The sequence below is a fragment of the Lepidochelys olivacea genome (assembly GCF_965140295.1).
Source record: "Lepidochelys olivacea isolate rLepOli2 genome assembly, chromosome: 2".
NCBI lineage: Eukaryota > Metazoa > Chordata > Testudines > Cheloniidae > Lepidochelys > Lepidochelys olivacea.
Window position 1 is genome coordinate 195,384,296 of NC_140412.1, and position 17,227 is coordinate 195,401,522.

The 17,227-nt window shown below is 41.5% G+C and overlaps 1 long non-coding RNA gene across 1 annotated transcript in view; it reads right to left on the minus strand.

Annotated features, from left to right (window-relative positions):
- Positions 1 to 12,856: 12,856 nt before the first annotated feature.
- The window catches only part of LOC311516635, a 36,028-nt gene continuing 31,657 nt past the window's right edge, over positions 12,857 to 17,227 (minus strand). Inside the window, exons 2-3 of the long non-coding RNA XR_014710467.1 lie at positions 16,160 to 16,319; positions 12,857 to 13,363 (exon numbers count right to left, since the gene is read on the minus strand). This is a non-coding gene — a long non-coding RNA (uncharacterized lncRNA). The remainder of the gene's footprint in view (positions 13,364 to 16,159; positions 16,320 to 17,227) is intronic.

Here is a 17,227-nt window from a genome sequence, read left to right on the forward strand (position 1 = left end):
GGAGCCGCTTGCGCCTGAGGCCAGGGTAGCCTGGGCTCGAGCTGCAGGCTCGACGAGCCCCGTCTTCCCGCCCGTCTCCCTGCAAAACCCAAGTGACCCTTAATTCCTCCCCACCCTGACCAAGCCAGCCATTCATCTACACTCTACAGTGTCTGGTGCCGTTGCCCGAGCCGCTCATCCCCCCCAGGCGGGTGTTGAAATGGAAAGCGAGGCCCCACCCGCCCTGTGCCCCTGGAAACGCCATTGGCCAGCGGAATCCAGGACGGGTTTTCCTTCCTGCCTTGATGGTTTGATTCTGCTTGGTTCCACTCGTCTGTGTACAGTCCTGAACTTCAGTGTTCCGTGAAGAATTGTATTTACTTGCAAGATCTCCAATCTGAGATCCTTGTTGGTGCTTGGATGAGTTTCTCTAAAAGCATTTCCTAGCCTGCTTTGTATCTTACATGGATTATATGACTATGTATTGATAAGGAGCTCATCACCATAGCACTAAACGTGCAGAAGGTGGCATTGTGTATGAGTCTTAAATTCCTTTCAAAATTGGTGTTTGAATCCCATATTAATCCTGCCAGGATTCTTCCTACTTCTGGCCTCATCCCTGTGAGGCCTGTTTCACGTGATTGATTTAAGTGTCCATGGGATTCTCTGTGCTGTAGAAAAGAGCATTTAGAGACACCATCCAGATTCTTTGAACACTTATTTTTATATCTTTGTAGTGATGATTTATTTTTAAGACATGAGCTTAGGCACTGCAGCATCCAAAGTACTATAAGTATCACAAAGATTCACACGTTTAATAATGAGCTGGGTATAACAAATAAGCTATTTTCAGTATTCATCTGTGCCAATAACATCTTCAGGACTAAATCCTCAGCTGATATACATTGGCATAGCTCTGTGGAAGTCCATGGAGCCCCTGAGGTCAAACCTTTAGATAATTACCATTTTTAGTGTGGCAGTTTTCCTCCTTTGTTTAATTCTATAAGCTTTATATATGTAATAATGGGTTTTTCTTAACACCGGATTGCTTTTGGGACAAATGCTTTAAGACTGTTTCCATACTTTACTCATCTGCTAACTTAAGTACACTCATCTGTATTATTCTGTACTATTTCTTCAAATTTGGTTCTCCAAAATTTTGATAAATTTCATTCCTGTTTAATATTGACTTTTTTATATATTTGCTGCAGTAAGTGTGAGCATAGCTTAATCAATTCCATTTGTTATATCATCAGTATTACTGACTTTGTTACCAGCTAGTCATATTTGTTGTTAAGAGGGACCAGATTGTCTTGGAACATGTATCTGTTGCCCCCTCTTCCAGTAAGGTTAAGACTTGAGGGTGAAATCCTATCCCCTGAGGCAAAACTCATTGCCTTGACTGGGGCCTGGGAGTCCCATTCTGTTAGGCCTCTTGATATTCTTTTCCCAATCACACTGTCAGAGATCTTGGAAAAAATATTTCTGTGAAGTTGTGGACTTAGTATTAGACATTTTTGAGGGTGGCAGGAATTCTTGTAATTTTGTTATTAGAGTTTTAAGTGTAAGTTAATATATTTTGTAAAAGTAATGTTTGCTGATATTTCATGTTTTCTTTTCACTTAACCACCCCGCACATGTGTCAAAAGAAGAGGTATGGGGTGGAGTTATCTTGAAATTCTTAGCCTATGTCTACACTTACCATTTAAAGTCCCTTTTTTGCACTAAAACCACAGTAGTGTCTACACTTGTTAATGACTTTTTGTGGTGAAACTCAGAAGTTTCACCACAAAAAGAAAACCACCTTCACAAGAGGCATACAGCTCTTACCGCTGTTCTTTTTGCATTGTTGTGAACTGTGTTCTACCAGTGTAAACACCTTTTGACCTCTGAAGGATATCCCACAGTTCCAAAAGTGACCACTTTGGCCAGCATCTCCGCTGCTCTGACGCCAGGTAAACGGATGTCCGCCCCTCCCCCTGTAAACCCCGGGAAGTTTGAAACTCCCTTTCCCTTTGCTTGTAGATATGGCAGGTCAAGCAGCCAGACAGCAGGGGGGTTTTAAAAAAATGCCACGAAAGAAACAAGGAAATAATGGGACATGAAGCAGGGCAGCGTGGGGCACTGAGCAGGGACCCAGAATGCCTCTCCACCATTCCCAATAGACCTATCAAGAGAGCTGCACTGTGGGATAGCTGCCCTACAGTGCTGCTCTCATCGGGGGCGATGGAAGTGCTGCTAGTGTAAACACTCTCTGGTGCCTGAGGAATTAAGTGAGTACACAAACCAGCGCTTTTCTTTCACTGGTTCCCTGTCACTGGTGAAACTTACAGCGCAAAAACTCTGCAAGTGTAGACATACCCTTACTCATGAGTACTTCCTAAGTTCTGCACCTTGAAATCAGTGTGTGTGTGTGTGTGTGTGTGAAGGTTGCAGGCCAAGTCTATATTAACTATGTCAGCAAATATTCCTAGTGTAGACACAGCTCAAACTAGCAGAAAAGTATTTTGCCTGTGTAGCTCATACTGGTTCAGTAAGTGAAATAAGCTACTCTAGCAAAAGCACATTTACACTAGTATAACTGTGTCTATACAAGGGCTTTTGCAGTTATAAAAGTGTTCCCAAAAATAACTGTGGTACTCCCCAGGGGTACCTATGCTTGTGGCATCTTACCACTACCTGCCCTCAATGTTAAGCAGCCTTGTCTGTAACCCCTGGTGGTCACATCTGTCAGGAATCAGGGCTTGCAGCAAAACCAGTCTCTGGTCAGTCTAATGAGCACCGCTGACTTATAGTAGGTTGTCACGCTACACCACCTGAGTATTGGGAAGAATCAGCAGATTAGCTCTTAAGCCCAGCAGCAGCGGTAGCCGGCTGCTCAAAGCATTTGCCAATGATAATAAGGTGATAAGTAACAGCATGGATTTGTCAAGAACAAATTGTGTCAAACCAACCTGATAGCTTTCTTTGACAGGGTAAAAAGCCTTGAGGACGTGGGGAGCAGTAGATGTGGTATATCTTGACTTTAGTAAAGCTTTTGATAGTGCCTCACATGTCCTTCTCATAAACAAACTAGGGAAATGCAGCCTAGATGGAGCTACTATAAGGTGGGTGCATAACTGATTGGAAAACCATTCCCAGAGCATAGTTATCAGTGGTTCACAGTCATTCTGGAAGGGCATAACAAGTAGGATCCCGCAGGATCAGTTTTGGGTCCGGTTCTGTTCAATATCTTCATCAATGATTTAGATAATGGTATAGAGAGCTTTGGAGGATAGGATTAAAATTCAAAATGATCTGGACAAACTGGAGAAATGATCTGAAGTAAATAGGATGAAATTCAATAAGGACAAATGCAAAGTACTCCACTTAGGAAGGAACAATCCATTGCACACATACAAAATGGGAAATGACTGCCTAGGAAGGAGTACTGCGGAAAGGGATCTGGGGGTCATAGTGGACCACAAGTTAAATATGAGTCAACGGTGTAACACTGTTGCAAAAAAAGCAAATATTATTCTGGGATGTATTGGCAGGAACGTTGTAAGCAAGACACCAGAAGTAATTCTTCCACTCTACTCCACAATGATTAGGCCTCAAGTGGAGTATTGTGTCAGCGTTGTCTCAGCCTGTATTCCCAGCTTTACCCAGCAAGCCCAAATTGCTTCTGAATTCCCAGCCCAGACCCCTTCTTTTCTCTCTGTATAGAGGCCCAACCTGCTCCTTCCCAACTGAATCTCATCTTCCATTAGGTTTTATGGAGTCCTGGCTCTCCTGCAGGTGCCGTATGTTAATCGACCTAATTTAACCTGCTCTGCTTTGGTAGCATAGGCACCCATCACAGTTTCCTTATTCCACATTACCAAAAAGCTTTTGACCTCTAGGTGGCACTATATTACAAATTAATATATACTAATATTTTCCCTTTAGTATATATTTTAATGCATATAAATGCAGCATTTTAAGATGGAGTTATGCTTTAAAATGTAAGCTAATTAGACAAAATAAGTCATGTGTAGCCATTAGGAATTAATTTGGCAATCACATTATATATACACATCACAAACCTGTTACAATGGTGGAATTAGTTCTTTTGAGATGATAGGCAGCACATTGACCTACAGAATAAGGAATGGTGCTTCAGCACCTTTGTTTGTTTACACAGTGTAAATAAAACAACAATGGAACAGGAAGTCTGTGGAATAGCAACATCCTGAATAAACTTTTCATGGTGGTAGTTCTTGAAAAGAGGTAACTATCTTTCTCCCCAATCTTTGTACTCACCTTCTATGCACTGTATGACTCTTCCCGTCCCCATACCTACATCTTTATTCTCATTTTGGAATACTATGTTCCTTCCATTTTTCTCTTCTGAAAGATCTAGTGGTATTTGCACGGTAATTGGTCCCATTCTTGGGAGCAGCTGAATTGTGCTTGGTGCAGAACTGGCTTGGGGTGGGGAACAAAAATGGCTTTATAGCTTTATGCCACTTTTGCAGCTCCCCAGTTTGGGTGTTGTCCAGAAGCAGTTTGGCCCCCAGTGACAGTACTTCCAAACATCATGGTATTTGGGGAAGAAAAACTAGAATATTCATATTCAATAAGTTAAATGCTCCTCTGTGCAAAGGGCTACCACAAAGTCTGTGTCCCACTCAAGTCCCATTTAAGTGTTCAAAATAGGATTTAAGAAAGACTTGAGTGGTACTTTGCACATGGGAGCATTTCAGCATAGGTATATTATGGTCCAATCCTCAATGAGGCAAAATTTCCATTAAGTTCAACTTCCACGTGAGTAAGAGCTAAAAGATCTGGCCCTTTACTTGCTTTGAAATATTTATGTAACCAAACAAAATGTCCCAGAGTAACTGGTTGATGCAAAGTACTGACGTGCTTGCATGAGAAGTTTATGTGTATCATATGTTTCAGAGTAACAGCCGTGTTAGTCTGTATTCGCAAAAAGAAAAGGAGTACTTGTGGCACCTTAGAGACTAACCAATTTATTAGAGCATAAGCTTTCGTGAGCTACAGCTCACTTCATCAGATGCATATCGTGGAAACTGCAGCAGACTTTATATATACACAGAGAATATGAACCAATACCTCCTCCCACCCCACTGTCCTGCTGGTAATAGCTTATCTAAAGTGATCATCAGGTGGGCCATTTCCAGCACAAATCCAGGTTTTCTCACCCTCCACCCCCCCACACAAATTCACTCTCCTGCGGGTGATAGCCCATCCAAAGTGACAACTCTTTACACAATGTGCATGACAATCAAGTTGGGCTATTTCCTGCACAAATCCAGGTTTTCTCACATCCCCCCCACCCCCATACACACACAAACTCATTCTCCTGCTGGTAATAGCTCATCCAAACTGACCACTCTTCAAGTTTAAATCCAAGTTAAACCAGAACATCGGGGGTGGGGGGTAGGAAAAAACAAGAGGAAACAGGCTACCTTGCATAATGACTTAGCCTAAGACTTTCCTCTTGTTTTTTCCTACCCCCCCCCCCCCCGATGTTCTGGTTTAACTTGGATTTAAACTTGAAGAGTGGTCAGTTTGGATGAGCTATTACCAGCAGGAGAATGAGTTTGTGTGTGTATGGGGGTGGGGGGGATGTGAGAAAACCTGGATTTGTGCAGGAAATAGCCCAACTTGATTGTGTAAAGAGTTGTCACTTTGGATGGGCTATCACCCGCAGGAGAGTGAATTTGTGTGGGGGGGTGGAGGGTGAGAAAACCTGGATTTGTGCTGGAAATGGCCCACCTGATGATCACTTTAGATAAGCTATTACCAGCAGGACAGTGGGGTGGGAGGAGGTATTGGTTCATATTCTCTGTGTATATATAAAGTCTGCTGCAGTTTCCACGATATGCATCTGATGAAGTGAGCTGTAGCTCACGAAAGCTTATGCTCTAATAAATTGGTTAGTCTCTAAGGTGCCACAAGTACTCCTTTTCTATTTGTATCATATGCATCTGAACAGCACTTTGCATCCTGCAACCTTGCTACCTTGTTCCTTGACAAAGTGATCTGAGATGCAGAAAATTGAAAACATGTACATATATTAAATCTGTAGCCTTGAATAGACATTGGTCCTTGAGAATTTTCATTCTCTATGCTTTTCAATAAACTTACCTGTTTCATTCTGTGGGGGAAGTAAAAACTGAACATTTGATACCCTAGTGCATTTGAAACTCTAGTGAAGCCAGTGGTGTTCAGTGAGAAGTGAAACTAACAACTCTCCTAACATGAATGTTAAATAAATGAAAAAAGAGAATTTACAGAATATTATTTGTTTGTTTGTGGTAGTGCTTATGATGATCTACACATTTTTCCAGACATTCAAAGAGGAATGGGTCCTCCCTGAGGAGCTGTTGAAGTGTTTTCTCCAAAGATATAAACAAACTTGTCCATCTCCTACCCCTTCCACCAACTTAGTGTTCACCCTTTACTCTGTTATACTATAACATTTGCAAGCATTTTATTGATAGGGCAGTAAACTAAAAGGGGATACTGTATTTGTATTGCTATCTAGATTTTACCAGATTTTCCCACAGCCAAAAAATGAGTCTCAATAAGAGTTCTCAAAGCAGACTTTGTGCCTCCATATGGGAAAGAAAAATCTTAACATACTTTTTCATTCCAAGCATTTTATTTTTTAATTTTCTAAAGATGTTTCAATAATTTTGAAGCATTTTTTCCCAATGCCAAACCTAACATAAGGCTGGCTATATTTTGTAGCAGTCATGCACTTTGCTAGAAGGCATTTGAATATTCCAGTTAGGTTTTGTTGTTGTTGTTGAGATAGAAGAGGCTTTGTTTATTTACTATTTTACCAACAGATTGATCCTCTGTAAAATTCAGCGCCTGGTGTTTTGTAATACACATTTGCAGATCACGAGTGACATCCACATTTTTTGTTACTTATGTGGAAAACCAACAGGGAATCCATAGTTATTGACTCCCCTTATTCTGGGGGCCAAATCATAAGGTCCTTACTCCAGATGGCTTCAGGATCTTTGCATGTGGCACTTTATGATTAATATGTTGTTCTTTTTGGCCTAGGTTTTAACATGCCCCGTTTCATAATATAATTAAATCCGTTGTTTGTAGCTCTGATCAATTCAGGGTGGAAAGCTTTAGTAATAAAGTGTTTTTTCCTCAGGCAAGAGCACTGCAGAGTTAAAAAAAAAACAAAAAAAAACATAGTATCTTCAGTTTATTTTCCAAGTTGCTAATACAAATAGAATTCAATGCATTTCCCTGGAAATCCTATCAGCTTCTCGATAGAGGAATGTACCAGATCATATGTGTATTCTAAACAGTCCAGCATCCTAACCTTTGCCAGTGGTTAATATATGTGGCTTCAGAGGAATGAGAGTTGTCCCCAGATTTTGATGCAGTCATCAAAATGCAATATCAAGATATTTTGCCTTGTAGTTCTTTGTGGCTGCATTTGGCCAGCATATCTTCCCTTTTCATATTCCCTTTTTGTAGTTTCTAAGGGGATCCTGGCAGTTCAAGTACATTTGCTCAGCTCTCCTCATGCTAACTTATATTTATCAGCCAAAATGGGAATTAGCATCCGTGTTCAGCACATTGTTCACATTCCCTAAGTAAGATAAGACTCACTAAAATGTGGACTAAATCAAATCCCCATGCAGTTTCCTGAAGACTATTATAGCTCTGGAGCCAAAGGTTTAGGATCACTGATTGTTGCAATGTTTTAGGACCCTATGTACAGGGGCAGGGTGATTCTGCTGACTCATCTTGGCATCCAGACCAGGTGCATTGTCATCAGATCCAATAATCATAGAAATGAGAGATGTAGAGCTGGAAGTTTCAGAGTAACAGCCGTGTTAGTCTGTATTCGCAAAAAGAAAAGGAGTACTTGTGGCACCTTAGAGACTAACCAATTTATTTGAGCATGAGCTTTCGTGAGCTACAGCTCACTTCATCGGATGCATACTGTGGAAACTGCAGCAGACATTATATACACACAGAGATCATGAAACAATACCTCCTCCCACCCCACTGTCCTGCTGGTAATAGCTTATCTAAAGTGATCATCAAGTTGGGCCATTTCCAGCACAAATCCAAGTTTTCTCACCCTCCACCCCCCCCACCACACAAACTCACTCTCCTGCTGGTAATAGCCCATCCAAAGTGACAACTCTTCACAATGTGCATGATAATCAAGGTGGGCCATTTCCAGCACAAATCCAGGCTTTCTCACCCCCCCCCCACTTTTTTCCCGGGGACACACACACATACACAAACTCACTCTCCTGCTGGCAATAGCTCATCCAAACTGACCACTCTCCAAGTTTAAATCCAAGTTTAACAAGAATGTCTGGGGGGGGAGGGTAGGAAAAAACAAGGGAAAATAGGCTACCTTGCATAATGACTTAGCCACTCCCAGTCTCTATTTAAGCCTAAATTAATAGTATCCAATTTGCAAATGAATTCCAATTCAGCAGTTTCTCGCTGGAGTCTGGATTTGAAGTTTTTTTGTTTTAAGATAGCGACCTTCATGTCTGTGATTGCATGACCAGAGAGATTGAAGTGTTCTCCGACTGGTTTATGAATGTTATAATTCTTGACATCTGATTTGTGTCCATTTATTCTTTTACGTAGAGACTGTCCAGTTTGACCAATGTAAATGGCAGAGGGGCATTGCTGGCACATGATGGCATATATCACATTGGTGGATGTGCAGGTGAACGAGCTGGAAGTGACTCTCAGACTCAGACTTTCAGGTCAGAAGGGAGCATCATGATAATCTAGTCTGACCTCCTGCACGCTGTAGACCACAGAACCTCACCCACTCATTCCTGTAGTTGGCACCATAACCTCTGTCTGAGTTACTGAAGTTCTTAAATCTCGATTTAAAGACGTCAAGTTATAGAGAATCCACCGTTTACTCTAGTTCAGACCAGCAAGAGATGTGTACCCCATGCTGCAGAGGAAGGTGAAAAACCCACAGTGTCTCTGCCAATCTGACCTTGGGAAAAATTCCTTCCCAACCCCAAATATGATGATCAGTTAGACCCTGAGTATGTGGGCAAGAGTCATCAGCTAGACTCCTGGGAAAGAATTCTCTGTAGTAACTCAGAGTCTCCCCCTGTAGTGTCCATCTCTGCCACTGGAGATATTTACTAATAGCAGTCACAGATGGGCCATATGCCACTGTAAACAATCTCATTGTACCATCCCCTCCATAAACTTATCAAGCTCAGTTCTGAAACAAGTTAGGTTTTTTTGTCCCCACTACTCCCCTTGGAAGGCTGTTCCAGAACCTCAGCCCTCGCATGGGTAGAAAATTTCATGTAATTTCAAACCTAAACTTGTTGATGGTCAGTATATATCCATTCATTCTTGTGCCAACACTGGACCTTAACTTAAAAAACTCCTCTCATTCCCTTATCCCTCTGATGTATTTATAGAAAGCAATCATATCTCCCCTCAGGCTTCATTTTGTTAGGCTAAACAGGACAAGCTCCTTAAGTTTCCTCTCCTAAGGTAGGTTTTCCATTCCTCCGATTATCCTAGTAGCCCTTCTCTGCACTGTTCCAGTTTGAATTCATCTTTCTCAAACATGGGAGACCAGAACTGCACACAGTATTCCAGATGAGGTCTCACTGGTGCCTTGTATAATGGTAAGAACACTTCCCTATCTCTACTGGAAATACATTGGGTGATACATCCCAGGATTGCATTAGCCTTTTTCACAGCTACCACATATTGGTGGTTTATAGACATCCTGGGATGGACTAACTCACCCACATCTTTCTCCTCCTCTCTTGATTCCAACTGATACATCTTCAGCTTGTATCAAAAATTCTTGTTATTAGACTCTGAGTGCATAAGCTCAAGAAATTATCAAGTCCAGCCCCCTGTGCTGTAATAGGACCAAGTAAACCTAGACCATCCCTGGCCCCAGGTGTTTGTCCAACCTATTTTTAAAAACTTCCAGTGATGGGGATTCCACAACCTGCCTTGGAAGCCTATTCCAGAGCTGAACTACCCTTATAGTTAGAAAGTTTTCCCTAAAATCTAATCTAAATCTCCCTTTCTGAAGATTAAGCCTATTACTTTTTGTCCTACCTTCAGTGAACATGGAGAACAATTGATCACTATCCTCTTTATAACATACCTTAACATATTTGAAGACCATTATCAGGCCCCCTTCAATCTTCTTTTCTCAAGACTAAACAAGCCTAGTTTTTTAACCTTTCCTCATGGATCAGATTTTCTAAATCTTTTATCAGTTTTGTTCCTCTCATCTGGACTCTCTCCATTTTGTCCACATCTTTCCTAAAGTGTGCCATGCAGAACTGAACATGGTACTCCAGATGAGGCCTAACCAGTGCCAAAGAGAATGGGACACTTACCTTCTGTGTCTTAACTATGACCCTCCTGTTAATGCACATCACGAAGATATTAGCCTTTTTCACAATGGCATCCATTGTTGACTCATATTCAACTTGTAATCCTCTATAGCCCAGATCCTTTTCAGCAGTACTACTACCTAGCCAGTTATTCCCCATTTTGTAGTTGTGCATTTCATTTTTCATTCCTAAGTGAAGTACATTTCAGTAGGCTTTTATTGCATTTCATCTTGCTGAATTCAGACCAGTTCTCCAATTTGTCAAGCTCATTTTGAATTCTAATTCTGTCCTTCAAAGTGCATGCAACCCCTCCCAGTTTGATGTAATCTGCAAATTCTATAAGCATACTCTCCATTTCATTATCTAAGTCATTAATGAAGATATTGTATAGTATCAGACCCAGAATTGACCCTTGCAGGACCCTACTAGATATGCCCTCCCAGTTGGACAGTGAACCACTGATAACTACTTTTTGAGTACTGTCTTTCAATCATTTATGCATCCACCTTATAGTAATTTTGTCTAGACCACATTTCCCTAGTTAGCTTATGAGAATGTCATCTGGGACTCTCTCAAAACCCTTACAAAATCAAGATATATTACATCTACTGCTTCCCCACTAGCCACTAGGCCAGTAACTCTGTCAAAGAAGGACAGAGTTTGGGTTTGGCATGATTTGACAAATCCATGCTGGTTAGTCCTTATAATCTCACCTGTCCTCCAGAAGTTCTCAAAGATAATTGCTAACAGTTCCAAGATTGCTTTAGCTAGTTCTGTTCTAAGATGAAATTCAACAGGCCCTATCAACTTGAATACATCTAATTTATCTAAATATTATTTAATTTGTTCTTTCCCTATTTTGGCTTGCATTTCTTCCCCCTTGTTGTTAATATCAATTGTGTTGAGTATCTGAGTACCATTAAACTTTTTAGTGAAGAGTGAAGCTAAGTAAGCATTAAACATCTCAGCTTTCTTGATGCCTCAATTATTAGCTCTCCTTCCCTGTTAAGAGGACCTATGCTTTCCTTCATTTTCTCTTGCTTCTAATGCATTTAAAGAACCTCTTCTTATGGCCTTTTATGCCCCTTGTAGGGGCATATGTTAGGATATAGATATTCAGGCCTGTCTGTAAAGGCCTATACTCTAAGAATTTAGGTGTATTGTTATCACTTGGCTAGTGATAGAGGTATAAAAGAAAGAATCAAAACCACTGTCTGCCAGTGTAAGGGCCTTCTCTTACTGTGACAGTTTGTGGCCCTGTGCTTAGGCTAAGGCCTTTGGCTAAGCAGCAGAGGCAGCCATAAGCTGGGAAGCGAACAGTCACATCCTCACATTCCAAACTAGTCACATTGAAATAAGGTGCTATTGGGCTGTTAGGCACTATCAGGACAGGATTGTATTCCTATCACCTCCAGAGAAAGGGAAGTGCCTAGAAAATGTAAAAGGAAACTTAGTTTGATAGCATCCTGTCTGGCAAGAACTCACTTATCAATAGCTGGGATGTGAAATCCTCACTTCTGTATTGTCTTGTCATTATAGTTCCCACTTTGCTGCTGTTTGTCTGTATAATCTCTGTCTGGTTCTGTGATTGTTCCTGTCTGCTGTATAATTAATTTTGCTGGGTGTAAACTAATTAAGGTGGTGGGATATAATTGGTTACATAATCATGTTACAATATGTTAGGATTGGTTAGTTAAATTTCAGGAAAATGATTGGTTAAGGTATAGCTAAGCAGAACTCAAGTTTTACTATATAATCTGTAGTCAATGAGGAAGTGACTGGGAGTGGGTGGGGGTGGGCATGTGGGTGTGTGAGATGGGAACAGGGAATGGGGGTAAGAAAATTGGAATCATGTTTTGCTAAAGGGGGAAATGGGAACAGGGAATGGGAGTAAGGAAGTTGGAATCATGTTTGGCTAAGGGCAGGAATGGGAACAGGGACACAGGTGTAAGGCTTTGTGGTGTCAGAGCTGGGAAGGAGGATACTAAGGAAGGAAACTGGAATCATGCTTGCTGGAAGTTCACCCCAATAAACATCGAATTGTTTGCACCTTTGGACTTTGGGTATTGTTGCTCTCTGTTCATGCGAGAAGGACCAGGGAAATAAGTGGGTGAAGGAATAAGCCCCCTAACAGCATAAAACTCATTTTGTACCTTAGCCTGTTGGATTTTGTTTCTATGTGCTTGTGCTATTCTTTTGTACTCCTCCTTCGTAATTTCTCCATGTTTCTACTTTATGTAGAATTTCTTTGATTTTCAGATAAATAAAGAACTTCTGATGGAGCCATATTGACCTCATTACTATTCTTCCTATCTTTCCTTAGCATTGGGATAATTTAATACAATAATAATGTATATCAATAAAATACTTAATTATATAACACTTAATGGGTTTGATTTTTCTCTTCCATATGTAAATAAGAAATAACTCCATTTAAGTCAATGGCATTGCAGAGTTATACAACTGGTTTAATTGCACAGCGAATCAGGCCCTACAGCTTCAAAGTGCAATACAAGTATTAAGTAATTGATCTAAGTAATCCAAATAAGTGCAGTATGTGCAACCATGTTGCAGTTAATAGATTAAATTTCCTACCAAAATATTATGGGCTGGATCCTGGATAAATCCACTGTGTAAATCCAGAGCAAATACACTCCAGATTGACATTGATATAACTGAAATCAGAATCTGGCCCCAAATGTTTGAATCTCAACCAAACATGTAATAGATCATCGAAGGAAGAAATTTTATGGTTCATTTGCCTCTCACCTGTCCCAGCAATAAAATATGCATCTGTCAAGAGCTGGGGGAAGGAAAAGGAAAGCCTCTGGCCTGCGTAGATTCCAGGTCCAGACGACAGCCAGGAGAACTTGTGTCTGAGAGGGGTTAAGTTCGGCTCTGTTCAAGTCTGTCATCTTACTGGGCAGTCTTTTGGTGCTGGCTGTTGAGGATTGGAGAGTGGGATGTTCATTGTGATTTCTGGTATTATCCTGTAATGACAGTAGCACATATTTTGCATTCTGTGTGTGGGATACTGTCCTTCCCTTATTTGGTGCTCAGAACCAGTGAAGAGATAAGAACTGACGCTTGAAAATCATAGTCCTATGACCCAGCTAGGATATAAGTAAGATGGTCTTACTGGGTGCAGAGAATCCAGCAGCGTGAAGTGGTTTTGCCTTGTCCAGCTGGTGCCCTACACTCTCCAATGCAATTCAAAACACAAAGCTGCTTCTAGACAGCATTGCTTTGTTATTCACTCAACTTTACGAGCCTTGTCACAGTTAATTGGATTTGTGACGTGTTCAGATGTTTATTTCTTGACTCCTCTGTCCTTTCCCCTTCACAACACACATGCACATAGAAACTACAGTGGACAAAATGTCACATGTGATTTAACACAGGACCTAAAAATATGCAGCCATGTATGGATGTGCAGTGAAAACTTTAAAATGTACAAGGTGCTGCATACTTAAAATATTTAATTCTGATACATATAAATATATTTTTCACTTAGCTTCTATTTGTGAATATTTGTACATGTGTGATGCTTTCCTTAGAATCATAGAAGGTTAGGGTTGGAAGGGACCTCAGGAGGTCATCTAGTCCAACCCCCTGCTCAAAGCAGGACCAATCTCCAATTTTTGCCCCAGATCCCTAAATGGCCCCCCTCAAGGATTGAACTCACAAGCCTGGGTTTAGCAGGCCAATGCTCAAACCATTGAGCTATCCCTCCCCCTTTTTTGTGACATTGTCCTTTTATTTAATTATATCCAGGGTTATCCAGGCACTCAAATACTGACTTTCTTGATCATTTTGGACATCATCACCATCCTGCCTGTCATTCTGGCCTATACCTTGGGCATCATCTTCAACTCGGATCTCTCTCTATGTCTAAGGGCTTGTCTTCACTAAGGGGTAAGTTGACCTAAGTTACGCTACTCCAGCTACATGAATAACATAGCTACATGAATAATGTAGCTGGAGTCGACATAGCTTAGGTTGACTTACCCTGGTGTCTTCATTGCGCTGCGTAGATGGGAGATGCTCTCTCCTTACTCTTCTCAGAGAAGTGGAGTACCAGGATCAAGCGGAGAGTGCTCTGCCATCTGTTTAGTGACACCCACTGCGTTGACTGCAGCAGCGTGGATCTCCCCGGTAGTGAAGATGAGCCCCAAGACTTGCTGATTCTTTCTGCATTACATCAGAGGTATGGCCTTGCTTATCCATCCACAAAGTTAAAATCTTCAAGCTTTCATCATCTTGCATCTCAATTACTGCAACTTTCTCCTCTCTAGCCTTGAAAAATGCAGTCTTTCCCTGTTCACGTCCACTCAGAATACTGCTGCAATAATAATTTTCCTAGCCTGTTGCTTTGACCGTTACCCCCTCCCTTTCCATTCCTCCACTGGGTCCCCCTTCTCTATTGCATCAAACATAAGCTGTTTGTATTCACTTTCAAGGCCTTTCATGGTCACTCCCCTCCCTTCCTATCATCTCTCATTGGCTGTTGAGCTGTGGATACCTGCCTCTGATCACCCACTTGTTAAATATTAAAACAAACACCTTCATGCTTTCTCCTACACTGTTGCATGCTCCCCATAAACATCTGCAAAGCTACCTCATTATCCACCTTCAAATCCCTCACCAAAACTCTCCTTAGCTGTGATGCCTATAAAAAACAACTCTGCTGATAGTGTGCGGAAACTACTGCCTATGACAGTGACCAGTGTTGTCTCATTGTTTACTTGTGCTCCCTCTTCTATCAAAAGTCACTTGTTGTCTCATGTCTGACACTTATATTGTAGGATCCTGGGGGGGCAGAGACTGTCTTTTTGTTCAGTGTTTATGCAGCACCAGCTCAATGGAGTCCTGGTCCATGACAGTAATATGGTAATACAAATAATAATGTATATAATCATCACTCTGTGTCATTCCGAAGCCTAGAATTTCTGCAGAGTCAGTGTAAAGTGACTGAAACAAGATAAGCATGGTTGAGGGATCTCTTTATTAGACTATCACCAGGTTCAATCATTACTGAGATTGATGGTCTATTACCATCCAAGTTTTAATTTCTCAACCATTTTTTGGCTTTTTTACCCACAAGATTTTACGAATTACACCCATGTTTTCAGCTACTATTAATGAATAATAAAATAATAATAATAAATGTCTAGAGAGATATTATTGCAAGTGTGTGCTATTTTGGAAAAGAAAACAAAGCACAGAAAATCTGAACTGGCTTTTTGCTTAAAAAAAAAAAAAATCTATAATTTATGGATTCTCTGAGAGAAACCTGTGATGTTAGGTAAGGCCACTGCCTACATCCATCACTTCATTATGTGTTCCATGTAATGATTTTCATTTACAGTTTATAAGCCCTGATTTAGACTTTGAACTCCACACTGAAAAATAGCTCTTAAAATTTTTACATTGCTTAGTGACACAAGCAATGTGACAATCATAATGGATGTAGCAAGACCCTGTGCAGATTCTATATTGTCTGGGGTTAGAACAATACTGGGGTTAGAACAATACTGAGTCATGCTTGTTACCAACACACCATCCATTCATGTATTTAATCAATATACACAAAGGGCTATACAGACCCATTTGTGTGTTTCTAAAAATGTGTGTTACCATTCCTGCATAAGTTTGGGTTTACATAATGAAATATAATGTTTACATAATGCAGTGTAGTACCAGTGTTACTAAAATATCATAGAGAGAGTGGGACTCCAATTCAGAAAAGCATTTAAGCAAATACATAACTTTACATTTGTACTTACCTCAGACTGAAGTCAGTGTGATGGTATTACCCCCAGGGTGCTACCTGTTGTACTGGGGTACCACTGAGCCTGCCTGTTCTGCCAGCCTGGGCTCCTTTATACTGCCCTGCTGAGCCAGGTCCTCAAGCCTCCTCCAGCACACACACAGGGACACACCCACCTGCAGAAAGACACAGACACTGAAATCAGCTCTGCATGGGAAGACTCAGTTAGGGAATCGCCCAGCACTCAAGTGCACTCCCACTCTGGAGAGTAAACCCAAAATTGTATTGTGTTGTGCTGCACAGAGAAGTGTACAGCATAAGCTAATTGAATTTTGCTTCCTCCCTCAATGTGGAGAAAGATATTTCCCCTCCCCCCGTTATGAATTCCACAAGCTGGCTTTAGAATGAGGGCATGGCTACACTTGCAGATGCAGAACTCTTTGAGTTAAACCAGCCTTCGTAGAGCGCAGTAGGGAAAGTGCTGCAGTCTGTCCACACTGACATCTTCAAGCGCACTGGCATGGCCACATTTGTGCCATTTGCAGCGGCATTGGGAGGGGTGCATTATGGGTAGCTATCCCAGCATGCAAGTGGCTACAACATGCTTTTCAAATGGGGGGTGGGGTGGAGTGTGACAGGGAGTGTGTTGTGTGTATGTGGGGGGAGAGAGAGTGGGGTTTGGGGAGGCTGAGAGCATGTTAGCATTCTGTCTTGTAAGTTCAGACTGCAGCAGACCCCCTCTCCCCCCCACCTCTCTCTCTCTCACACACACAGCATTCCACACTAATGGTTGCTTTGTCCTGGAGCAGATAAGCAGCCAGCTGTCAGAAACTGAGCTTTCAAAGGCCATATCCACATTCCTACAGCCGATTCCAAACAATGACAAGAGTGGCCACTTGACTTAAGGGGATTATGGGACGTTTCCGGAGGCTGATCAGAGTGCAATAAAGCAACACCTCATTCACAATGGCGCTGCGGCGCTCCAGCGAGGGCGCAGCAAACGTTACTCCACTTGCTGAGGCGGAGTACCAGCAGCGCTGTAGCCGCAGAGTCAGATTACTCTATGTGCCTTGCCAGTGTGGAC